The sequence below is a fragment of the Xenopus laevis genome, chromosome 3S (assembly GCF_017654675.1).
Source record: "Xenopus laevis strain J_2021 chromosome 3S, Xenopus_laevis_v10.1, whole genome shotgun sequence".
Taxonomy (NCBI): domain Eukaryota; kingdom Metazoa; phylum Chordata; class Amphibia; order Anura; family Pipidae; genus Xenopus; species Xenopus laevis.
The window spans coordinates 32,468,452-32,495,890 of NC_054376.1; the positions used below are offsets into that span (position 1 = coordinate 32,468,452).

Here is a 27,439-nt window from a genome sequence, read left to right on the forward strand (position 1 = left end):
TGCAATTTGTTTGGTGTCAGTTCTGCTGCCTTTAGCCACCCCAGGGCAACTGGATTTAATGAAACCCATTGTCTAGAAAGCTCAGAATTACAGGAAGCCCGTCCCATAGACTCCATTTTAATTAAATAATTCACATTTTTTAAATGGTTTTCCTTTTTCTCTTTAAAGGGCATGTTAAGTCTAAAACAGAATAAGGCTAGAAATGCTGTATTTTGTATACTAAATATAGGGCAGGAACTAGGAGTAGGCAGAGGAAGCACCTACGTAGGGTGCAACGATTGAGGGGGGAGCTGGGCAGGTACCTCTTGAAAAGCCTTCTGCCTACCCCTAGTCTGGGAATTCTTGCTGCCACTGGCTCTTCTCAACTCTGCTCGTTCCCCTGGAGATGTCACTACATGTGCATGCAAACATGTTTGGGGGGTGAGATGGTTGGCCGGGTTGCCTAGGGTGTCCAGTAAGCTTGGCCCACCCCTGATAACAAGGTGCAACTCCCAGCATGCCACAGCAGTGTGCCCAGGGCATCATATCATGTGTATGGGAACCAGTACAACCTGCAGCCCTCTAGACATCCGTCCAACAATTTAAACCCTTTAATGTATCTCCAACATCGCTATCTGTACCACAACTCCCAGCATCATATATATATATACGTAAATATATCGATAGATAGATAGATAGATTGCATTGCATTGCGTGCCCTGCATGATAAATCTCCATTTAATGGAGCATCTTATCTAGAGCCGTGGTGTATGAAACAAAAACAATAAGAGATAGAAACACATCGTCTTCTCTACATTATACCCCCATTGTCGTACTCAGAATGTGTCTGGCCAGAAAACATAACATTAATCATATTCTGCAGGCCAGAGGAATAATGCTGTTTTCTGGGAGTTTTTATTGGTGCATTTATTTCATTTTAAAGAATCCAGTAAGAAAATCTGCTAGTTGAGCTGGTAGAGAGGCGGGGCTAACAACAGACAGGTGGAGCCAGAAGAGAGGTGGAGCTTGCAGTATGAGGGAATCATAGGCCTTTACATGAATTTTATTTTTTTGCTATTGCATTTATGTTACATAAGCTGCTTTAAAAGCACCAGAATTATCACCTATACCTAGGCGGTTTCAGGGGTGCTACAGTCAGGGGGAGGGGGGTGGCATTGATTTTGCTGCCAGAGTAGTTCACCATTATATCCCAGCAGCCAAGTATAAAGGACATTTGTTACCCTCCAGAAACTAATTACCACCCTTGGAAACAATGAAGCTGGCAAATGCACAAGTAGGCCAGGGCCCTGTGAGCCGGAATTGATCCACATTCAACCTTCAACTGACTCATAGAGGCACAGCTTGATATTCTAACTGAATGAGAGCCATAATACTTTCTTTGAGGGCTTCATGCAGGGCCACAATTAGGGGTAGGCAGATGAGGCATGTGCCAAGGAGCAAAGGTAAAGGGGCTGCCTTTAGTTCCTGAAGAGGTTGGTGGCACAAAACTCCTGGCCCACACATAACTCCTGCCTCCCCCTCCCAGCGTATATAACTGAAGAGGCCAAGAACATGCTAGCACACACATCAACATGAATGTGTGCACATTTTGGGGGAGCGCAGCTTGGCAATGGTGTTCTACCTGGGATGCACTATTGACTTAGCCTGACCCTGTCTTCATGTGGCCTACAGCCTTCAATTTAACAGCTGTAATATAAGAATAATGTGTCCACTGTTATAAATTATAAGCAGTGCCACCAACCAGAGCAACATGTTGCTCTCCAACCCCTTGGATGTTGCTCCCAGTGGCCTCAAAGCAGTTGCTTTTTGAATTCTCAATGCAATTTTAGCTTACTTAAAAACCAAGTGTGATGCCAGACAGAGCCTCCTGTAGACTGCTAGCCCATATAACGACTACCAAATAGCCAACAACAGCCCTTATTTTGCACCCCCTGGAACTAGTATTGCTCCTACTATTTTTACATTTAAAGGGGCTCATGGGTAAACAAGTTTGGGGATCTCCGAGTCTAAGAATATTAGAGGTCTTCAAGGTGCCGAAGGTGGCTTCTAATATTCCTATAATCTAAAACTGTGACCACATAATTTGTGTTAATACAAAGATGTAGGGTTGTAGGTACTGGGGCATCATCCATCAAAGGCAAGCAATTTCTTATGACTAAACAAAACATTCTCAAGTCTGACAGAAATGTTCTTTTGTAGATGACATTGTTCAGAGGCAAATAGAGGATGGAATCCTAAAACCAGAACTCAGGGACAAAATGTGTTTTGTCCTTCTAAGGAAACACAGACACCAGACCAAGAAACCTATGCATAGGTCTTTGGTGGACACTGGAAAATCTGTCTCCTCCAGCACAAGTGAGTTGAAAAAAAAAATTCTATACAGAGATCGAGGCCAGAATAACAAACAAACCATAGCTTTTTGACCCAATCTTAGGTATATAAGGGCACTATTGTGTCCAACCATAAACCTCAACACAACCATTTTTTATAGGCTGAATGAACAGGGGTATCAATGAGCTATTAGCAGTTTCCATCGGTATGTTTGCATTACGTGACATAATAAGCTGTATATGGTGATATATTTTTATAGTTAGTGGGTGTCTAAAACTAGTTAAATACCATATACTCTGTGTGATAATCTGCACTTTACTAGATGTGACAGATAATTTATGATAAACTGATTAATATAGCATGATGTGCAGCATTTATATGGTATAAGGAAAATATGCTAGTAGGATCCACAATGTGCCGTCACCTGCAATGTACAGGTATGGGACCTGTTATCCAGAATGCTCGGGACCTGGGGTTTTCCGGATAACGGATCTTTCCGTAATTTGGGTCTTCATGCCTTAAGTCTACTAGAAATTCATTTAAACATCAAATAAACCCAATAGGCTGGTTTTGCTTCCAGTAAGGATTAATTATATCTTAGTTGGTACAAGCTACTGTTTTTTTATTACAGAGAAAAAGGAAATCATTTTTAAAAATGTGGATTATTTTAATAAAATGGAGTCTATGGGAGACAGCCATTCCGTAATTCAGAGCTTTCTGGATATCGGGTTTCCGGATAAGGGATCCTATACCTGTACAACCATGTATAAAAAAAAAAGATAAAGAAATGACATTGTCAGATTCTTACCTAATCTTATTCCAGTCTTGATATAGTAAGGCTAAGGCCACACTAGGCGATAGCGCCGCGATTTGACTCGCGGCGACTTTTCGCCGCGACTTTTAAGCCGCAATCGCTGGGGAAACTTTTGCGCTGGCGTCTATGGGGAATCGCCAGCGTAAAAACACACGCGGCGATCTTTTTTGTATTGTCGCTCGAAATCGCCTAGCGAGGCAATTTCGAGCGACAGTAGAGAAAAGATCGCCGCGTGTGTTTTTACGCTGGCGATTTTTCGCGATTCCCCATAGACGCCAGCGCAAAAGTTTCCCCAGCGATTGCGGCTTAAAAGTCGCGAGTCAAATCGCGGCGCTATCGCCTAGTGTGGCCTTAGCATAAAAGTTGTTTTTTTTACCACTTGCTAATCCTTGTAGGTCGGATTCAAACTCCTGGTACTCCTGTTGGCTGAGGATGCTGCACAATTCCAACTATGGACGACTACGTAAGGAAATGTTAAAATCAGTATTGCACCCCAGAGGGCTCATTTACTTTCACTGTTGCAAACAGTACTACGTAGTGAGCAATACATATAGTTTCTGGTTCACCTCCTTTATAACTGCACCATTGAGCCAGTTGTGCCTCTGATGACATATCCTGTCAGCGGCAATAAACATAATTTTGTACCTGTTTTTTGCATGTAGCACTTTGCCCACACGTTCCGACATGAGCCCTAAGAGATCTCATAATATTTGGTGCAATCTTTAACATCTGGTTGTGATGGGTATAGACCATACTAAATAAATAAAACCTCGTCTCTGGTAAAGGTTGTTGAATGCACTTGGTTGAAACCACAATAACGTTGCTATTTTTGTATTTTTAAGACCTACATATAAATATATCTCCTTGGTTGTGATTTGCAGCATAAATCTTAGTTCAAAACTTCCAATATTTTATTAGTATCGTTAAGTACTGAGTTGGTACAAACTCAGTACTTGGTGGGAATGGTTTAAAGTAGCATGTTTGGTCATTCTAGTTATTTATCTATTCAGAGTCCTTTTTTTACTCGCATGTACTTTATTCCTCAGTGCATGCACAGAGCAGAAGCATGAATGACATTTCGGAGGCTCCAAGTTCAGACCAGGTACTGAGACCTTTATTCTACATTTATATGTGACTTATTTTTTAATGGATGAGTATACCTGAAGTATAGTAATGAATAAATTGGGCTGTATAGGTCTCTTGATAATTATAGCAGGCTGATACCCTGCTTTCTTCTTCAGGGTTTACTTTTGCCTTATCTCAGCTACAAACTATTTGTGTGACTTAATATCAAAGAATTATTTCATTCTTGTCTTTCCCCTTGGATTGATGCAGTCTGTAAATGTAGCAAAGAAAATCATTCTTATACAGAAACATACCACTAATGCATAATCTAGAGAGCACTAAGGAGATCTACAAACACCACCTTGAAGGCTGATAATTTCATAATGTATTGCTCTCATGGGGATAATCTCATGTATGCTCAATGTTGTAGTTGAAAAGGAAAATTTGCATCATCTTGACATATCACCCTAAAATTGTTTTACTCCACCCAAAAGAACTGATATTTCACAGCCTTTCTTCTTACCTAAGCTATTCAGTTCTCAATATTAATTTAGTAATTTGTGTCTATACTTTTTCTCTTATTACTTACCCTCCAAAAGTTGGTTGGAATTCTGTGTTTATTAGGACTTGGACCTTACTATTTATAATGCAGCCAGTGGGTCTTTTCCCCAAACTTTAGGATCTTAAAACACCATCATTTGTGCACTAGGTACAGTTTTATCACCAAAATGAAACTTTGTAGATGCCTTATCTGCCATTAATTTGTTTCTTAAATAGTCATTAGATACTAGTGGGGAGCTGGGAGGAGAATATTTAAAGTCTTTGTTACTCTTTCAGCTAAAGAACAAGTTCATCAAGAAGATTCCTCGAGATGCAGAGGCCTCCAATGTTCTGGTCGGAGAAGTGGATTTCTTAGATAAGCCTTTTTTAGCTTTTGTCCGTTTGGTCCAATCCATAATGCTGGGAGGGGTTACAGAGGTCCCTGTACCCACAAGGTAATATTAGGTTAAATGAGCTAACAACATGCAGTATTTTGCAATAAAAATAAAAGGCTGTCTAAAGGGAATATCAGAGGTTGAATTAATTTAAATATTTGTAGCTTAATGTGTCTTTTTCTGGACAGGTTAATTTTCATTTTGTTGGGTCCAATGGGGAAAGCCAAATCGTACACGGAAATCGGCAGAGCCATTGCAACCTTGATGGTGGATGATGTGAGTAAAATGAAAATCCTCATTAAAACTGGGTAAACCTAGCACTATGCTGTTTAACTGACCAAGCTATTATATTGGGCAAAGCAAGGAGTAAAATAAAGGCATGAATTTTGTTGGCATCATTTCTGTTGTGTGGTTATTGTTAATCTATAATTTGCTGAAGAGCAAAATTCTATCAAATTCCTAAGAAAGCAACGGCTTTACTTTTCAGATATTTAGCGATGTTGCCTATAAAGCAAAAGACAGCGAGGACTTAATTGCAGGAATAGATGAGTTTTTAGATGAAGTCATCGTCCTTCCTCCTGGGGAGTGGGACCCAACCATCAGAATAGGACCACCCAAAAAAGTTCGCACATATATTCTAATGAACAAAGTTATGAAAATGAGTATAAATCAGTGCTCACATGCACTCACACATTTCAAGTATACAGACATATAATGTATTCCCATTTTGTAAAGAATTGACTTTTTGTAAAAGCAATTTTCCATTCCCTAAGTTGTTTGGTGCATCTACGACTCCTGATCTAGAGATACATACTTAACCAAACATTTAGCAACCATTCTTCTCCCCCTAAAACTGAAATCTCATTAATTCTTCTTAAATTTAAGGGATACAGTCTGGATACTGATTGAAGTTTATCAGAGCACAAGTCACATGACTTGTAGCAGCTGGGAAATTGACAATATGTCTAGCCCCATATTAGATTTCAAAATTGAATATAAAAAAATCTGTTCACTCTTTTGAGAAATGGATTTCAGTGCAGAATTCTGCTGGAGTAGCACTGTTAACTGATGCGTTTTGAAAAAAACATGTTTTCCGATGACAGGATCCCTTTAGGTTAGGCTAATGAATTAAAAATTGGCATAACAAGTGGGTCTTTAAAAACTGTTCAGATAATCCTGAAGAAAGACAATAGTGATGCCCTTGACTATTCAGACAATAGGAATTCAGACAATGTTGAGTGGTTGGCTCTGCAGCCTTTTGTGTTGTCCCTCATCTCTGCTATGACTATTGTAGAAAATCAATGTTCTCAGTTAATGAAGCTGGACAGATGAATGGCTCAGCAGGAGGAGGGGCCAGAAGCGGTGGTGCGGCAAGTGAAGATGGTGAGATGCCAGCTGCCCATGAGATTGGAGAAGAACTTTCATTTACTGGGAGGTGAGAAGATTACAAATTCAGTATATGCTGTCACAACCAGATTGTGGTTTTCTAACTATCACTTACTAGTTGAGTCTCCTCTGCCTTATCAAAATGCAAGTTAATGCAAGTGATTTAGCTAGGGCAAAACTTAGTACTGCCACTTTGTGCCCATAAATTACAGTTTGAGACCTCAGGAGAACTGACGTTATAATCTATGGTAGCTATATCATTATAATATTGTGAGCATTCTCCCACAGTTACTAGAAGCTTTCAGATGTCTTAGGACTTTTTTTTATCCAAGCCCCCTTTTAAGATTATGCATTTGATTGGTTATAGATGTATGGATACATGGTTATTTCAGTACCATAGTTCCAGAAAGGACAAAAATTAAGTGGGAAGATCTAACAAGCAAGGCCTTACTCCCTGCATCTGCCATTATTGTTACATATTATGTGTATTTGGTGTAGACACCCTTCTATTTTGCTAAAATACATGTATGGGTAAATTTTAACAAAGGCATGGGGATACTAGGCCATGGTAAGTCCACTGTTAATTTACCCCAATTATATAAGTTTATGTTTGTTTGAAAAGGCCTTCATTTAAGATAACAGGTTAATGTCTCTTGTAGGTTCTGCGGGGGTTTGTATCTGGATATCAAGAGGAGGCTTCCCTGGGTTCCAAGTGATATCTATGAAGCATTTCATATCCAGTCAATTTCTGCCATTCTGTTCATCTACCTGGGCTGTATTACCAACGCCATCACATTTGGGGGGCTACTTGGAGATGCCACGATAATTACCAGGTATGGGATGGAGCACTATAGAGATGTCTATCCGCTTTCATATTCAACTACAAACGTTTGGCAAGGGAAGACTAAAAGCTGCTAGGGCTAATATCATTCTCATTCAAAGTTATCTATGACAAAATGACCATGTCTTTCCAATTTACTCTACAGTAGAGACTGGTGAACTTGTAAAGGAACTAGAAATGGCAGCAAATTATATTGCCTAAAGTGTAGAGCGAATTCAGTTAGAACTTGAATGCCCTTCCTGGACTGACCCACAAATTAGCAATAGATTTGCCAAACCAAAAACAGTGACAAGTTTTCGTTGATATCACCATATTACTTTGCTTTAAGAAAGGAAAAACGAAACAAAAACATAGGTGCCTAGTACAAAAACATATGCAGGTCTTTATGTTCCCAAATGGACCAAAATTGACTTGTGTTCCCTCCATGAATAAAGTGCTGTTTGTGTTCTCCAGTGCTGTATTCATGAAGGCAGGCTGAAGGAGGCATATTCTACATGTGCAATCAGAAAAGAGATTTAGTTTCTGGGTAGAGTCATGTTGATTTGCTCCTAACTATTCTATATATCCTTCCAGGGAGTTATGGAGAGCTTCCTGGGAACTGCAATGGCTGGATCTGTGTTTTGCCTCTTTGCTGGGCAACCTCTTATCATCTTGAGCAGCACTGGACCTATTCTCATCTTTGAGAAGCTCCTGTTTGATTTTAGCAAGTAAGTACAAAACCAGTAGTCCCCAACCTTTTTTACTTGTGAGCCACATCCAAATGTTAAAAAAGTTAGTCAGCAACACAAGCATGAAAAAAGTTTCGGCGGTACAAAGTAAGAGCTGTGACTGGCTATTTGGTAGCCCCATGTTGCCTGAAAAGGCTTCAGAAGGCTCTGTAGACAGCATTCCCATTTTTTGTGCAACCAAAAGTTGCCTCGAAGCCAGGAACTCAAATATAAGCACCTGCTTTGAGGCCACTGGGTGCAACATCCAAGGGATTGGCGAACAACATGTTGCTCACAAGCCACTGGTTGGGTCACTGTACTAAAATAACATCTCATGGCCTTTTTTTAAGGGGTGTTGATGATTAGGCTCAATAGCAGGCAACATTTACACCAGGTGCAACCAATCAGCAGCCAGAATTTACTGGTCACTTGTTATATTATCATCTCCTGTTGTGAGATGAGCAATAATGGCCTAAAGTTTTGGCCACATCCGCATCTATCAATCCAGTTAGTTGGCTCCCCTCCATCATCTAATGTTAATCAATAACCATCTGCATCTGCAGACAAAAGACAACCGTCAACCCTTTTTGTAATCATGATAGGATGATGACAATCCAATGGAATCATAAAGTGACCAATCAAACTCTTGTTGGCGACTCCAAAAATATCCGGCCATTTTTCTATGAATTTAATTTCCCACTTGAAGATCTTTTTTTCCATGAAGATGAAGTTTATTTTCAATTTACTTTCGAAGATTTATTTTTAATAGCTACATGATGTGCTGTTATAATGATATATTTTAATTTATCTACTGAATTAGTGAGATTGGTTTCTTGATGAAAGAGATTGGTTTAATAGCTTCATCTCTCCCAGTACTGTACTGATCAAATGGAAAAATTAACCTCCATATATCAATTACTTACACGGCTAATCTGATTATATAGCATTGTTACAGCTTGTCTGAAAAAAAATCAAATGGTATTTTTAAAATTTTGTGGAATAGTAATACAATATTGTTGCTTGCAGAGGTAATGATATAGATTATATGGAATTCCGTCTGTGGATTGGGCTCCACTCTGCCCTGCAGTGCCTTATTCTTGTCGCTACTGACTCCAGCTTCATTATTCAGTACATCACGCGTTTCACAGAGGAGGGATTCTCAACTCTCATCAGTTTTATCTTCATCTATGATGCCATTAAAAAAATGATTGGAGCTTTCAAGTATTATCCAATTAATTCTGGCTTCAAACCTGACCAAGTCACATTATACCGATGCGAGTGTGTTGCACCTGACCCAGGTCAGTCAACAGATTTTGTTTGTCCATTATATATACAACAATGATAAAAGAAAAGATTAAGAATTTCTAATACGGGATTAGAAGAAAAGATTACAAATTTCTAATGTGCTGGGCACCAGTATTGTAATCTCAGGTGTCTATTTTTCTTTATCTGCAGTCATATTTAACAATACATTAGTATAAATTACCACTATAGGTTACATAGTTAATTTGGGTTGAATATTGTACATTAAGGTCTAGCAAAAAAAATAAAAAAAGCAGAGCAGAAAGTAGGCAACAGCTATGGGATGTTTTCCAGAATGCTTGGTTTTCCAGATAATGGATCTAATTTGAATGTAATTTGGATCCACGTACCTTAAGTCTACTAAAAAATAATTTCAACATTGATAAACCCAATAGGCTTAGTTGGGATCAAGTACAAAGTACTGTTTTATTATTACAGAGAAAAATGAAATCATTTTTAAAAATTAGAATCAAATGGAGTCTATGGGAGATGGCCTTTCTGTGATTCAGAGCTGTCTGGATAACAGGTTTCCAGATCATGTATCCCATACCTGTACAAGGACAGAACTGGGGAGAACTGAAAGTCTGAAGGGGCTATATAATAATTTAAAAGAAAGAAATGTCATGAAATAGAAAAGATGGAAGTATAAGAGACAAAGGACACATGGGGAAAGAGAAGAAATAAAGGACAAAATGAAATAGTGTAAATTATGCTGGGAAAGAAAAAGAAAAGTTAAAAAGTGGTAATATATAATGTGGATAGAGGGGTGCTGGCAGGAAAGTAAGAAGAAATGAAGAGAAGTAGAACAAAGAAATAAGGAGGAGAAACTGGGGGTAGAGAGGGGTGGAGAAACCATGGGGCAGATTTACAAAAGGGCAAAAATTAGACAAAACTACACTTGGACATCAACAATTTACTAAAAGGCATAGAGGACAATTCCCTAGCGGAAGAGCTCAGCGCTCGCAAAGTTTCGCACCCTTTTGCCAGGCAAGCAATCATTACTCCACAAATTCATCAAAGAGCGAAGTTTCCAATACGTTACCCTTTTTGCCAGAGTCTGCTTTGTCAGGTTATACCTGGCGAATTAATGAGGTGAAGTTTCAATCAATGACATCATATCCTGTATGCTGGAAAAAAGACAAAACCCTGGCGTGTTTTCATATTTTGAAGTGGGATTATGTTTAAAAGTTGTAAATTTAAATATTTTCTTAACCATTTGAAGATCATCCCACATTTGTTTTTAGGGCCCATGTCTAGGGCAATAGTTGATCAATTTTGTCTTTATTTTGCTTCCTTGGGCATTTTTAATAACAAGTGGCCATTTCAAGCATTTGCACCAACATCATTAAAAGAGACACATATTTGACGTATATGTAGCCTCTCTATTCAAATTGACCTAAGTGTAAGTGTGTTAATGAAGTTTCTCTAGGAAGAAAGTAACGTTAGCGAAAGCTCACTTAAAAATACTGACGAATTTTCACTGCTGAAACTTCACCAGCGTTAGTCTGACGAAATGTAACTTTGCTTTTTGATAAATTAGAGTATGTGCTTTGAATTAACGTCTGACATAGTTTGCGCAAAGTATTGCAAAGCCTTCTGAGGCGAAAATTCGCCTTTTTAGTAAATTTGCCCCCATTATGGGGATAAAGTAGGCTATAAAAACCAAGACAGGTGGAGATTGGGGGACAAGAAGATATTCAAATGAGTGGACCTATGCTGAGTATAACACACAACTCAATGTGGGGGAAAGTGCGATCATAAATGACCCCTTGTATTATCATAAAGCTAAATCTCTGTCTTGTTTCCTACAGTCTTTCATAATTGGAGGACAGTCAGGGTCCTACAGATTACAGGGCTCTCACAGACTCCACACTGTGGTAGATAACATTTTAACGGAGTGTCCTAAAGCAGGAGTGAGTGGAAACCATAGGGAATTGCTTAGAATTGTTGCCAGTTTGCTGCAGTCGCTAATTAGTACAACCAATATAAAATGTTGACTCTTACAGTGGTAAAACAGATGGCAGAAGGGACATATGTGGGAAAACATATGCATTGAATAAGAATCACATAGTAGGCTGAAGTTACCTTGTATATCTGCATATGGTATAACACTGGTGGGAAGGTAACTTCAGATATTTTGTTGCCAGCACAGCACAGCAAAATGTTCAGTTTTGCCAGGGCACCTATGCACTTAGAAGGGATGTATCTGACTCAAAAGTAGTTAGAGGGAGAGAAAGGGCCTGTGCTTAACATTCTTTGCTAAGAACAACTATTGTGCCTGATATTTGCTACATTTCTTCTTATTCATTGCACATCTGGCTGTCCATTGTGCAAAGTAAGTACTTCTATTTCATTTCCTCTTCATCGTTCTCTTCTCAGATCTGGGGTTTCATAAAAAATAAATGAAGCAAGGTATGAGGTGCGTGGCACATGGATGTCCACTGAATGCTCCTGGTTTGCACGTAATTCAGAAAACTCCTGGGAAGCCCTGTACTGGCTATGACAGACATTATGTACAGGACTTCTAAAGTGCCATTGTACTGAACTTTTACAGAGCTCAGCTTGTACCTACCAGTGGTGCTCCCATCTTAGCACTCCAGAACCTGTACCCAGGGCCGCCATCCAGTAACATAACTAGAGGGGGGCGGGACCTGGTGCGGGAAGTGCAGCCCACCCCCCTCCGTACGCTATTTTTGCGGAATCAGCAATGCGTGAGCTGCCGGGGGGCCCTGGCCCAATCGCACCCCCTGCTCCCCCGGTAGTTTTTTTAAACCCCTGGCCACCAATGTATTATTTTAATACTATATAGGCCCCTGACCACCAATGTTTTTTTTAAAAAAAAACTTTTATGGGGTCCTGGCGCCAATAGTTTTTTTTTAACTTATAGGAGGGGGCTGACCACCAATTTTTTTAAACTTGTAGGGAGGCAATGACCACCAATGTGGGACCCTGTCCGCCAATTTTTTTTTTAATTATACTGTACACCAAAGGCTTTTTATAACATGTGAGTGAGGGGGTTTACCATTTTTAGTGCTGGTGTGGACTTTTTACTGTGGGGTGGGTGGGATCTGGGATGGGGCTTGGGCGGGATCTGGGGTGGGTGGGGACCAGGGGGCCCAGAAAATTTTACTGTGCGGGGCCCTGTGATTTCTGATGGCGGCCCTGCCTGTACCCATACAATCACTCAAAGAGAACTTAGATATGTATGTACTAATGTTTGTACAATAGCATTGATATCTGTATATGTGTGGTGTTCCCAATTTGGTGTTTTGTCTATTTATACTGCTGCGCACACAACGTTCCATGGACCCCTGCAAAACAAATGTTCTAGGCTCCCAACCATCATATTCAGAACTTACATTACGCCTCCCAGCCTGTGTTTATACATCCCACAATGCAGACAGGGGCCCATGGGAAGTAACAACAATTTTGTGTTAAAGGAAAACTATACCCCCAAAATGAATACTTAAATTGAATGACATATTAAAGAATCTTACCAAACTGGAATATATATTTACATAAATATTGCCCTTTTACATCGCTTGCCTTGAACCACCATTTCGTGACTCTATCTGTGCTGCCTCGGAGATCACCTGACCAGAAATACTACAACACTAACTGTAACAGGAAGAAGTGAGGAAGCAAAAGGCAGAACTCTGTCTGTTAATTGGCTCATGTGACCTAACATGTGGTTTGTATGTGTGCACAGTGAATCTTACGATCTCAGGGGGCGGCCCTTATTTTTTAAAATGGCAATTTTCTATTTATGATTACCCAATGGCACATACTACTAAAAAAGTATATTATTATGATAATGGTTCATTTACATGAAGCAGGATTTTACACATGAGCTGTTTTACTCAGTATCTTTTAATAGAGACCTACATTGTTTGGGGGGTATAGTTTTCCTTTAACTCTTCTTTCTGGGCTCTTAATGGACCACCAACGACCACAGGGTCTGCCCCTACTATATGTACTATGCAATACTATGCATTAGCACTGGTATCTGTGTTAGTGTACTGCTGTTACTGTCATGTGTTGCCTGTTTGTTCTGTTGTGCATTAGACCTTGTATTTGTCTGGGGTATGGGCTTTAAAAAATCCTCACATACTCTGTATGGTTACTACCAATAGCAACCAATCACAGATTAACTTTGGTCTAGTACACTCAGAATAAAGAATGCTGGTGTCTGGGTTAGTATGTTACAATGCATTACTGCACTGGCACATTTTTAATACTTCTTTCAATAAATATGCTCAGCAGATTCTGTAGTGTGATATTCAGTATTTTAGTATAATAGTGACAATTTTGTATGGTCAGTAAGATAGTCTAGACCTTTTTATAGTACTCTACACAGTACTCTACACGACGGCAGCCTAGTGGGAAACTCGTGCAAATATGTGCCAGACCTTGCCCTCATGTCCTTCATCTTGTTCTTTGGAACATATTCAATGACCCTATCACTGAAGAAATTTAAGTTTAGCCGTTACTTTCCGACCAAAGTAAGGATATTTATGCCCAAGGTGGTAAGTTTTGATAAGGGGAAGAAAGGGAGTCCTGATTTAAACTGATTTAAGCCACTGAGAAATGTAGTACAGGTATGGGATCTGTTATCCGGAAATCCAATATCCAGAAAGGTTCCGAATTACAGAAAGGCTGTCTCCCATAGACCCCATTATGGAAAACCACAGGTCCCAAGCATTCTGGAAAACAGGTCCCATACCTGTATAATAAAAGATACAAAAGATACAAAGTTTGTCCAGGTCTAGTAACCCAAACAGCTGAACAGTAAATGGTTGTTTTGTACTACAGGTATAGCAGATTTATCTGTATTTTGGATCTCATACCTTAAGTCTACTAAAAATAATTTAAACATTAAATAAACCCAATAGGATTTTCTTTTACCACCTCTAAGGATTAAGGGAGCAAGTACAAGGTACTGTTTTATTATTACAGAGAAAAAGGAAATCAATTATTTTTTTTTTATTTTTTTTTAACATTGTCTTTATTATTTAAAACTGGTTTTTTCATTACAGATGATAAAGTAAATCACATGAAGTAATTATACATGTTTCCATAAAGTGAAACTTGTAGTGATTATGACATCAGAAAAAAAAAAAAAAAAAACAGTTTGGTAACATTTTAAACAATCAGCTCAGTTATGATAATGGCATATGCGTAAGTCCTATAAGGATTAGGTGGGGTAAAAGGTCAACAATCTGTTAGCCTGATGACTTCTGGGAGGCGCAGTATCAGGTAGTAATTGTTCTTGTTGTAGTGCTGCTAGATATTGGGATGATTCCATGATCAAAGGATGGTTGTTGAGAGTTTCTATAGCGTACCATGTTGTATGTCTAAAGGTATAAATCGTGAGAGATTTGATTTGTTGTGGGAGGTGTGCTATGTAGGTTGACCAATTATTAAAGAATTTTGATGTGTTGTGTTCTTTTTTGGTTATAGTTTCTAGCCAGTCCATATGGAAGATGTGATGTAGTTTTTGTTTCACCAATATCAAAGGTGGAGGATCAGTGTGAAGCCATTGTTGTAGTATCGCTTTCCTGGCTGCTGCAGCCAGTCTTCCCATGAGGTGTTTGTCAGTTTTTGCAATTTGTGTGAATGATGTAGAATTACTGAATAAGGCCCATTCTATGTCTATGTGGAGGGGTTTCCCTACAATCTGTGCCCCATATGAAGCGACTTCCTTCCAAAAGGATTGCATCGAGGGACATAACCATATGGTATGTATTAGATTAGCTTTGGGGGTGCGACATTTCAAGCATTCATCTGAGGAGAGATTACCCATCTTAAATCTTCTAATTGGGGTAAGATATGAATTATGGAGAATCTGTAGTGACATTTCCTGATATCTGCTTGCCGGGAGTAATGTCATGATTTTGGTATGTTGTTTTAAAATATCTGATCCTGTGGAGTTAGGTATTTCTGTCATCCATTTAAAGTTAGGCCTGTCTCCGTCATCTAACTCCAGTAAAGGTTTAATGGTTTGGTAGATGTGTGAAGTCGTAAGCTTCTTGCTTTTGTTTTTCCACAATTGATTTAGTAAATTGTTTTTGTCATTATTTGTCAGAAGTTTAATGATAGTGTTTGCAAAGTGAATGATTTGCAGACTTAGGTACGGATGGGCGTAAGGAAATCATTTTTAAAAATGTTTTGGATTAAATGGAGTCTATGGGATAATGGATAATGAGTTTTCGGATAATGGATCCGATACCTGTACTAGACCTATAGCAAATGCAGCACCCTTTATTATACTACCCTGATAATAATGTACTTACTGTAGTTAATACAACTTTAACGGGGAGGTTCAACTTTGAGGTAACTTTTAGTACGTTATAGAATGTCCAAGTTTAAGCAACTTTGCAATTAGTCTTCATTATTTACATTTTATAGCTTTTGGGTTATTTTCCTTGCTATTATGCCTTTTTTCAGCTTTCAAATGGGGCTCACTGACCCTCTCTAGAAAACAAATGCTATGTAAGGCATTGTTAGTTTTTTATTCACATCATCTTTCTTTTCAGGCCGTCTCTTATTCATATTCCAGTCAATCAATGCATAGTTGCTAGGGTGATTTGGCCCCTAGCAACCAGATTGCTGAAATTGCAAACTGGAGAGCTGCTGAATAAAAAGCTAAATAACTTAAAAAACACAAATAGTAAAAAATGAAAACCAGCTGTGAATTGTCTCACAATATCAGTCTCTACATCATGTTAAAAATTAATTTAAAAGTGAACATCTAAATATGTTCTGTCCATAAAAGCTCAGGACTTTCTCTTACCCAAACTTTGATGATATATTTCCTGTTAATATACACTGTTGTCTCAATCATCCTGTTTGCCTAAATATCTTCCCTGTTCCCCCAGCTGCGTTTTGCTATTGTCTACACAATTCTATTTTGTGGGGTGGATGCAATTTCTGAGTTGGAGACACCAAAGTTTCATGTTCCTAGTGAAATCAAGGTTGGCTCCATTGAATCTTTCCTTCTTCCTTCGCCTGTCCCTTTTCAACTTCTTTACTTTAGTCTTCAAGAAATAATTCATTTGGGTTTGTATGACTTATTGTATGACAAATATTGTCTAGTATTTAAAATTATCATTCTTTCAGAATCTTCATTCTAAAAGTGTACATGCTAACCTTACATTGACATGTCCTCTATAATTTTATCCATTTGGAAGTTTCTGTGATCTGCTCTGGAATTAGCCCGGAAATCTGACTATTTTGGGCTTTTTGGGCAAAAGTCTGATAAATTTGGGATTTTCGAATTTTACCCCAATCCGATAAAATCAAGGTTTATTAATAATAAATAAAGTCAAATCATTGATTCTAGTTTGATCAAACTTTTTTTTAATAAAATAATCAGAAAAATTTGGATTTTGATAAATAACCCCATAAAAGTCTAAATTCAATAAGTTTATTGACATTTTCATTCTTAGACAATTATATACCAGTATTGTACCAGCATTGGTGTTTTCAGTGGAGAACTTCAATTCAAGTGGCCTTTGTATGCCATCATATTGTCAATATTATTGTATTTGATTATAACAAATGTATTAATTAATAATCATGTGCCCTACCACTGTATAGACATTGAAAGTTAAAATGAAAAACCCTGCTATTGCTAAACTGCATTCTATTCATACCATATTGATCTGACTTAATTTTCCCAAAAAAACATACGTTTTTGCTTTCCTAATAAACAATAATCTAATCAATAATAAGGTGAAGAAAAATACAATGAGCTCTCAGTCCCCACCCCCCAATTTGTCTTCAAAAAAAAGCCCAAGGGCACAAAAAATCTTTTGTTAAGGAAAAGCTTAATTAGGTACATATTTATTTTGTATTCTGTTTTGTACAAACAAGAAGAAATTAAAAGTAATATTTTCATCTCATTTTATAGTAAAGCCTATGTCCCAAGCCCATGTTCTTTTAATATTTAAACCCTGGCGATTTCTAGCTGGTGGCGAGAGGCATTTTGACCAACTTCCCCTGTCAAGGCCAAATTTTGGGGTATATTCATTAAAGAATGCAGAATCAAATAAAAATCCTTCACTAGTGTAGGCAGGGCAACCATCACGGGGAGACAGTGGGGAGAGTTGTAGGGGGCCCCGAGGGTAAGGGGGGCCCAGCCACACCGCACTTTCTTGATTAGCCGGGCCCCCATCTTTCTGAGAGCTGCCGACTTCGGGAAGGCAGGGCGGGAGCACAAGGGGAGGTATCTTCTGTCCATTACTGAGTTAAAGTCCCGGTTGAGCTGTTCAGGAAATGGATAGCTGAGGTTTGAACTTCTCCTCCAGTTCATCCAATCACCATGCAGCTTTACCAGGACTTGAAATTCTGTGACCAATAAGGGAAGAAAATGCTGTCACTGGAAGAAGATGCAGCCACCTGTGCTCCCCTCCTCCCTTCTGTAGTTTGCAGCTCACTTACAGCAGGTGGGCCCCACTACTGAAGTAAGTGTAACATGGCAGGTAACTCTTTGTAGTCCCTGTTGTGTGGTGGGGCCCTGGACACCAATTTTTTTTTAAACTTTTGGGTTGGGCAAGTTTTTTTACATGGACGTTCATAACATGGGGGGGCCCCTAGCCACCAATTTTTTTCCCATGTGGGGTCCTAGCCACCAATATTTATTAATGGGGGGCCCTGACCACACATTTTTTTTTAATGGGGGGGCCCTGACCACAAATGTTTTTTCAATGGGGGGCCCTGACCACCAATATTTTTTTATTAACATGTGGGAACCATAACCACCAATGTTTTTTTTTTTTTAGTATGAGGTGGGGGTGGACCTGTGGGGTGGGGAGGGCGGACCTGTAGGTGGGGCTTGTGGTGGGTGCAGCCCAGGGGCCCAGGAAATGTTTTCGTATTGGGGCCCTGCGATTTCTGATAGCGGCCCTGAGTGTAGGATTTGGGATAAGTAATGGAGAATAGTATTTATGTGAGAAGTGACCCTGTCTGGAGCATCGGTAAGTACTCTAAATTATAATGAAAAGCTTTCTAATATGAATATGTTCACAAATGTAACAACCAATCATCTTTTAATGAAATGTTAAGCAGACTCATAACTGAATAATACCTCTTCTACAACATGTTACCATTCTTGTTTCCCCTCTCTCTCTCTTTTATGCTGCCTTCTTAGCTACGTAAACTTATTAGTGACTTTTCAATCTTCATGTCCATTCTAATCTTTGTTGGTCTTGACATTCTCTGTGGATTAGATACTCCCAAACTACAAGTGACTACCGAGTTTAAGGTAAAGGGAAAAAAATGCATGTATGGTGCTTAACTCAACATTTCAGGTCATCATACACCTCACCAATCTGATCAATGTTTGTTCCACAAGGTATCATGATTGACTACTACTACTAAAGAGCTATATAATTCTATAAAACACAAATTAAAAAGACCAATTGCAAATTATCTCAGAATATTGCTTTCCTATTCATACTGCAAGTTCATTTAAAAGGTGAAAAACCCCTTTCAATCAGCAGGTGGCGTGTTCATATGGGTCTAAGCCCCTGCTGTGGAACAGAGAAATGTTCTAACCCCTGTACAACCTATGACCAGTTCAGACATGCCAGCGTGAGTTGAATATTCACTTCTTGCACTAGAGGACATTGTTTTGAATGGAGCACAGGCAGCCAGCAAGTACTGCAAGGCAACTTCTACCTATTTTTTTATAATAAATCACTGCTATTCTGTTTTTATGGCTGTAGCAGCATTTACCAGGCTTATACTATATATAGCATGAGAAATTACAGCTTGATTTCCTGCAGTAAGGAGCGACCCTCAGCTGCAGTAAAGTAATTGAATCTGTACCACCACCCAGTGGTTGCTTATGTAATTGCATAAGTCTATCTTTTCCTAATATCCCAGGGAGTCTAGATCCCTATTCTGTATTGGGAGTCTTTTTATTTGAATCTGATGTGACGCCTGGAATGTCTGATATAGTTACATGAAAGTGATAAATGCTTATTATGAAACCACCAGTAAACAGAACCTCAAAAGGGAATTTTGCTTTGTACATGAACTTTGTCAATCTATTTTGATCCCATTTTCTCATTTTTGTGTGTTCTTCTTCTCCTATTACTTACATAAAACATACAGGTAAAGCATCTTCTCTGGTTGGGCAGAAAACCACAATGATGCTGCCATTCAGATACAGATATGAATCTATGTAAACGTCAGGTTCATAGACACACTATGCTGCAATTCACATACATTTTTTTGCTAGTTTTCTATTTTTCTTTAACCTTTTTACATTGCTATTACAATGGATATGAAACAACAGGGCTTCCAGCTGTTCATTTTGGCAGCATGGATACTGTCGGTAGACAAAAAAAAAGTCTTTAATCTTGAAAGAAATAGTGAATGCAAACTGCAAAAGAAGTGCATTCTTACGGAGAAAGGAATTTGGTTAAAAATGCCATATTTTATATAATGAACTTATTGCACCAGCCTAAAGTTTCAGCTTGTCAATAGGAGCTATGATGTGACAAACAGCAACTGGCCGATCACCACGTCCTAATCTGGAAAACCGGGCAAGCAGTTTTGACCCAAACAGCCTTTCGAAAAAATGGGCTGCCGGCTCAGAACCGGAAAGGTGGCACCCCAGTTGAGAACCATTGTTACAGAGTTTTTCCATGTCTTGATTGCTGCTAGCAAGTCTGAGGCAAGGCCAGAAGTAAAAGTAGGCAGAAGACGCATGCACCTATGGAACAATGGTGTTGGTGGGATCGCTAGGACTAGTGGACAGTGGACAGAGACAGCTTCTACTTGGAGGTGGAAGCGTGTAGTGGGGGGCAGTGATAGGCAGGGTTTATCTTGGGTGACCTTCAGTTTTGGCCTGCCTCTGGTCTGAGGGTCAGGGATTTAACTATAGGTGAAGATTGCTACTGAGAAATACCAGCAACTAACAGTGTCAAGGCTTACAGAGCTGCAACTCAGAGCTTGAGAGGGGGGAATGGATTCATATTTGTAACTTCATTTTTAGAATAATGATAAAACATTTTATAGGAGACTGATCAACAGTGTCCTAATTTATTGTATCCAAAAATGTATATGTAGATCAGCGCCTACGGCAACAGAGAAAGAAGCAGAAACACAAAATAGTGCAATATGTTTCAGTATCACACAACCACCCAGTGTCCAAGTGTATTTCCCCTTTAAACTCTTATTGGAGACATGCAAAGTTTCTCCAATATCTTTCCACCACCGTTTGGCTGGATTGCCTACTTACAAACTGTAGGTATAGTATATGGCCCATAGTATTTAGCAGGTCTCCCCCTCCTTCTCCTGTCAGCTTCTCATGTTCCCATAGAGCGATATAAATCCAGGATAGTGTAACACCGTTTAGTAAAAAGTATAAAAAGATTTAAAACAAATTTGCACTCACATTTAGTATGAAGAACGATCACACATAGGAATATATATTTACACAGGCTGCAATCTCGGTCTAGGGGCCCTGCCGGTGTGTGTGTTCCCCTCGTGACTCTTCCTGTGTTCCCTGCGTGTCGTCACTTCCTGCCTTATGTGCAATCCCCTCAAGTTTGGCTGTTAAAGGGCCTTTTAGTCTATGGAGGGCATAATTCTCACTGTCCTGGGTCAAAGCATGACACCTGGTTACTCTTAATTTAGCCACAAGGCAGTGTGCTATTATATAAAAAGGAAAGCCGTGCGGTTCTAGGGCTTTTTGCCAGAAGCTTCCCCAAGGGAAGGAAGTGAAAGGTGGAACCTATCCTAGGATAGAATTCAATAAGCGTTAGTTTCTGTCATAGGTCTCTCTAGAAAAGATAGCCAGGTTCAGGGCTACCTAAATGAGCAGCTCTTGGCTCGACCAAGGAATGTAAGAAAGAGTTAGATCCCCATTGGCATTGTTGTATAGAAAAGGAACCAGTGTACAGGTTTTAGGGAATAAATTAGGGTTGCCACCTTTCCCTCAGACGAACTCCGGGGGAGGCGGGGCTGTGATCTGATGGGAAAGAACCGTGACGTCAGGGCGGGGCTATGACGTGGAAATAGGCCGATCACAATGTCAGTCTAAGGATGTGAAGGTGAGTGAGCTACCCCTTTAAGTAAATATTTTTATCCAAATTACTATAAACATTTGCTACAAATCCGTGTAGCTTCATTTGATATAGTTTCTGTGCTACTGACCATGCTCTTTCTCTTCTAGTATATCCCAATGCCTGTTCTCTATGGTGTCTTCCTCTATATGGGAGTGGCTTCACTCAATGGAATCCAGGTTAGAATTCACTCGACTTTCAATACAGTGTTATTCAGGCTTAATCATGCGTTGCCTCATTTGTTTTTAACTAGGGACACGTCCCCAGAATAAGAGGTGCATGTACCGAGTTTATGAAATGTTGGGACAGACTTAATTCTAAATCTTTGCCATACAGTTACTGTGTTTGGTTAGGCTTGGTGTATAGCTACTATTTTAAAGAACAATGGCATTGTTTTCAAAATGCCACATTTTGATTTTTAGATATTTTTCCAAAATGTGGTAATTCTTAAGGTAGTGGTTCACAAACTGCAGGGCCAATCCCCCTAGGGGTGCCTGGAGCAGTGACTTTGGGGCACATCCTCATGAGGGAGATATTTGAATGCCAATTTGCAGGGCTGGAACTAGGGGTAGGCAGGAGAGGCACGTGCCTCTGGAGCAAAAGTGGAGACACAAATGGGGAGAGCAAACAGGAGGAGGGGGCCGGTAATGGATGAGCAGGGGGGGGGGCTGTAACTGATCAAGTGTACATGGGATCATGGGATCAGTGCTGTATTTAGGTCCGATGATGTCTTAGGCATCGAACCTAAACATGCCCCTGCATTGTGGACGCTGACATCACATGACCCATTCAGCAGAAGTGACGTCAGCAGTATTCCTTGGACCCCCTACCCCTCACCTCTGTCACCGGATTTTCTATGGAAATCCATGGCGGAGGGTGGGGAGGGTTTTTAAGAATAAAAACATAGGCAACCCGAAGGCAGCCCCCAAAACCGTGCCGCCCTAGGCACCGGGCCTCAGGGGCCTATATATAAATACAGCCCTGCATGGGATAAGGTATTGGCAAGCGGTTGGGGGAGTGTATAAGCATGAGCCATAAAGTGTTGTCTTGGGTGCAAATACTACTTAACCTGGCTCTGCTTTTTTGACTTCCTTGAAGCCCATCCTGAAGGACAGCTAAAGTCAGATTTGGAGTGAACACCTTTTTGAACTATGTCTGACATGCTGAAACAACAAGGTTCTCAAATATTAGACAAAGGTGGATTCATACCAAAATATTCAAGTGTCATAGAAAGATAATGGTTTGTTGTTGGAAGTTTTTGTTTGTGTAATGTACAACTGCTTAATATGAGTACCATTTTGAATTACAAAGGTAACAAAAACAGGTCAACAAAACATTGACCCACACCTGTCCCTAACTCTTCTAATCTGAACCTGACCCAGTACTGACATTGTTTTATCCTTTCTCAGTTCTGAGATCGCTGTAAGCTCTTCATGATGCCAGCAAAACATCAGCCTGACTATGCTTATCTTCGGCATGTCCCTTTACGCAGAGTCCATCTCTTCATTCTTGTCCAAATTATCTGCCTTGCTGTCCTGTGGATCCTCAAGTCGACAGTTGCTGCCATTATTTTCCCAGTCATGGTGAGGACTATACCGCATAATGGTTTGATTGAAAGGGAGATATACATTGAGAAACTCAGAAAGATGTCGCTGTATATAAGTAGGTGTTCTAGAAGGACATTAAGCCACTCATTTAAGACTCGCTAACGTCAGCTGAAAATACATTTCTTGAGAAAAGCAATGTCTTTTGATGTTGCTCTGCTTAGAACTGACCAAGGAAAGGTCAACTGCCTCCTCTCTGCTTGCTAGGCTTTCAACATCACAAGACTTTCTTCTTCTTTTGGAATTCATTCATAGAATTTGGGATTTGAAGGCGGCGCTTAAAAGCTCAGAAGAAAACACAAAGACAACAAGTACTGTATAAAGTAGTGCCTCATTAATAGAATTTTCTTCTTGTGCTTTCACTGGAGTTTCTAAGCTCTGCCGCTTTGTGAAAAAGACAATGGACTGCTTGTTGGGGATCAAGAAAATGGTTTGAAGGAGATTATTCGTTTTGATTGACCTTTTTATATTATTTAGGAGGCTGTGGACAATTGACTTTTATGTAGACTTCAAGGGGCCGATTCATCAAGCTCGAGTGAAGGATTCGAAGTAAAAAAACTTTGAATTTCGAAGTGTTTTTTGGGCTACTTCGACCATCGAATGGGCTACTTCGACCTTCGACTATGACTACGACTTCGAATCGAAGGATTCTAACTAAAAATCATTCGACTATTCGATATTCCTTCGATCGTTGGATTTAAATCCTTCGAATCGTTCGATTCGAAGGATTTAATCGTTCGATCGAAGGAATAATCCTTCGATCGTTCGATCGTAGCATTTGCGCTAAATCCTTCAACTTCGATATTCGAAGTCGAAGGATTTTAGTTCCTAGTCGAATATCGAGGGTTAATTAACCCTCGATATTCGACCCTTGATGAATCGGCCCCCAAGAGTCAGCAGACAGCTTATACACACTATATATTAAAGATCTCGTTAATAACCTGGAGCTTTTTCCACTTCTTCCTTTAGCTTTGTGAGGAATGTAAAAAAAAAAGCTTCAAGCTGTTGGTTTGTATAATGTTTCACTGATGACCCTGACAAGTACACCTAACAAATATGGTGGCATGGGGGTTGTGCCATAGGGCAGGGATCCCCAACATTTTTCATCTGTGAGCCACATTAAAATGTGAGAAGGTTTGGGGAGCAACATAAGCATGAAAATGGTTCCTGAAGATGCCAACGAAGGGCTGTGATTGGCTATTTGGTAACCCCTCTGTGAACTGGCAGCCTACAGGAGGCTCTATTTAGCAATACAACTGGTCTTTATGCAACCAAAAGTTTACTCCAAGCCTGGATTTCAAAATTAAGCACCTGCTTTGAAGCCACTGGGAACAACATCCAAGGGGTTGGGGAGCAACATATTGCTCACGAGCTACTGGTTGGGGATCACTGCCATAGGGTCTGACTGCCATCTTGTTTTCTACTTAGATCCTTGGCTTGATAATGGTGAGAAAAATGCTCAACTGGGTTTTTAGTCAGCATGATCTTGCTTGACTGGACGATATCCTGCCCGAGAAGGACAAAAAAAACAAGAAGACAAGTCCAAGAAGAAAAAAGGCAAAGAAGACTCTGACAGTGACGAGGTAATGACAAGGAAAGTGACTATGAACAAAGCCCTCTTTGGAAAACTATGCCTCTAGAATATGCCTCTAGAATAAATACATAATCAACAGTTTATTTCATATTACATAGCCTATTAAAGAACTTTATTGGACTGGAATGTATGTATATCAGTAAATATTGCCTTTTTACATTTTTTCCCTTAGCCACCATTTTGTGATGGTCTGTGTGCTGCCTCAGAGATCACCTGACCAGAAATACTGCAGCTCTAACTATAACAGGAATAAGTGTGGGAGTAAAACACTGTGATCTAACGTGTAACCACATTTATATAATTCAGCAGCCCATTTAAAGTATATTTTTAAATGTTAATGTATATTATGTAAATAAATGATTTAGACTCTGCAGCCCCCCCCCTTTGTTTGTAGTGGTGGATCCCTGGCTTACACCATTTCAGCACATAGTTCATTGCTAGCTGTGTTCACCCCCTGATGCAGTTTTAGTCTACCATGGCCAAAGGGATCACTATTTGAAATCTATAATATGTGATACATCAGGATTCCTGGCATTAAACAGAAACAAGTATCTTTTTTTTTCAAATATAGGACAAAGGTGGCCGCTCAGGGGGTTTGCATGGAGACACCTCTCCCAGCGGATCAGATGTGGATCGCAGGTGCGTATTGTCAATTCTTTTTTTATAATAATCTACAGACACTTTGCCAACAAGGTTCATCCATCATGATTATATTTTCTTTCACAGTATAACGCTTCACCTGAAAATCTCCTGCCCTCCTTCTGCCATTGGCTTTTCTAGAAATACAATAAACACTGTTCCTCAAGTAAAAGTCGAGATGGAATCGGAGTATGACGACTGAGATGTTGATGTAGAACCCCACAGAGACAGAGGCAGTGAAACTACTTTATAACACTACTTTATTCACATTAGCAATACCATCTACCTGGAAGCAGTGGGGTAACCATAGAGGAAGCAGATCCAGCAGTCGCAGGGGGGATCTGGGAACAAGGGGGTCTGGACTGTGGGGTCTGCGTCCTCTATAACTAACAAAAAAAAGCCTCTTCCCCAGTCGCTCTCTTACCTGCGGCGAGGAAGGGGAAAGCAAGTCAGTGGGTGAGTGGGCTGGGGCGAGATGGGAAGTGGGAGCGAGGATGGCGATCATAGTGCGGGCCCCTCTAAAAATTTTCGTTGCAGGCTAGCCCGGTGACCTCTAGTTACGCCACTGCCTGGAAGGAAACTTCTGTGTTCCCACAATAGAAGCCGACCACTAAAATGTTGCTCTTGGGTTCAGGGGATTCTCTTTGTACTCTTTCTATTGTGTGTGTATGCACAAGTGTAAAAGCGTTTTGTAAAATATTTTTTCAGAGGGTATGAAATTTTTTAATTCAGATGTAATAATCCTTGTTACAACTTCTGGGTGGATCATGAGGATGTACAGTATAAAGCATATGAAGGCACCTGCCAGTGTTAATTCTAATACTGTATTTATTGTGTTGTAAATGTATCCCAGTGTTTCTGTGAAATGGTTTATAATGAAATGTTTGTGGTAGGCCATGTGACAGCCCCCTCTATTGCACAAAATAAAAATGACAATAAAATATAAATATATAAAATATATAAATAGCCAATTGGTAGTTACTCTGATGTAGCGGGGGACTCCATATTCCCAAGGGTATTTGGCCACCAGGTCTGTACTGGGACTCAAAACAGACCCTGGCATTTCAAGTACCAGAGGCCCAACAAGTCCCCCACCAACCCACTCCACAGTGACTGTTTATGGCATCAGCAGCCCTTCTGTTATTTGTCAGAACTCACAGATTACCAGTCCAGGCCTGTTGGTCACCTCCTGTTATGCTGATGCCCATTATTTTTCAGATAATTTATTACATTTAAAGATTTACGGACCTTCTATCCAGTCCATGTCCCACAGGGCTGCACCAGGCACCCAGGGTTACCCATACGTTTTTATTTTTTTTCTTCCCTTGGATCAGCTCACTTTGGCCGACCTGCTTACATGGTGACCTTGCCGAACAAACAGATCCTCCTTTAAACAGTAGCGCAAGATGCATCAATTCATAGAATAGTGCGTCTTTCTACGACCGCAGTCTTTTATATTTGCCATTATATTAAATCACATGTATCATTCAATCCAGTCAGTGGCATTTATCTATAACATATTTAAAAATATTTTTCTGAGATATTAATGTGAATAAAGGAATGGAATAAATCAGATTCTATAAATCAATATCAGTAATACCAGACCCCCATGTAAAAGTTGTTACAGATTGGTCATTCTGCATCATACTATAGTAACCAGGGCTGGAACTAGGGGTAAGCAGAGTAGGCACGTGTCTAGGGCGCAAAGCTGGGGGGCACCAGGCACGTTCCTGCTCTGTTTCCTACCCCATGTCCGGTCCCCTCACTCCCTATCCTCCTGCACTTCCATTCATGCAAATGTGCACTGGCGTCAGCTTACGCATGCGTGCTGGCGTCAGCTTGCGCATGCTCAGCTGGCGCCAGCCAGGTTGCCTAGGGCATCTGGCCAATGTGGCCCAACTCTGATAGTAACTTTACCTAATGTACACCTCTTAAAGGGCATGTAAAGTCTAAACTAGAATAAAGCTAGAAATGCTGTATTTTGTGTACTAAATATAAAAATGAACTTACTGCACCACAAGCCTAATCAAACAAATAATTTATGCTTTCAAAGTTGGCTTCAGGGGGTCACTATCTTGTAACATCTTTGCAAGACTAAGACTGTGCACATGCTCAGTGTGGTCTGGGCTGCTTAGGGATTGTCA

General features: G+C 39.9%; 2 pseudogenes; both read left to right on the forward strand.

Moving 5' to 3' along the window:
- Window positions 1–3,577: 3,577 nt before the first annotated feature.
- Window positions 3,578–9,446, forward strand: LOC108712296 (annotated as a pseudogene).
- A 4,353-nt stretch (window positions 9,447–13,799) lies between these two features.
- On the forward strand, window positions 13,800–25,497 carry LOC121393117 (annotated as a pseudogene).
- The last annotated feature ends 1,942 nt before the right edge of the window (window positions 25,498–27,439 follow it).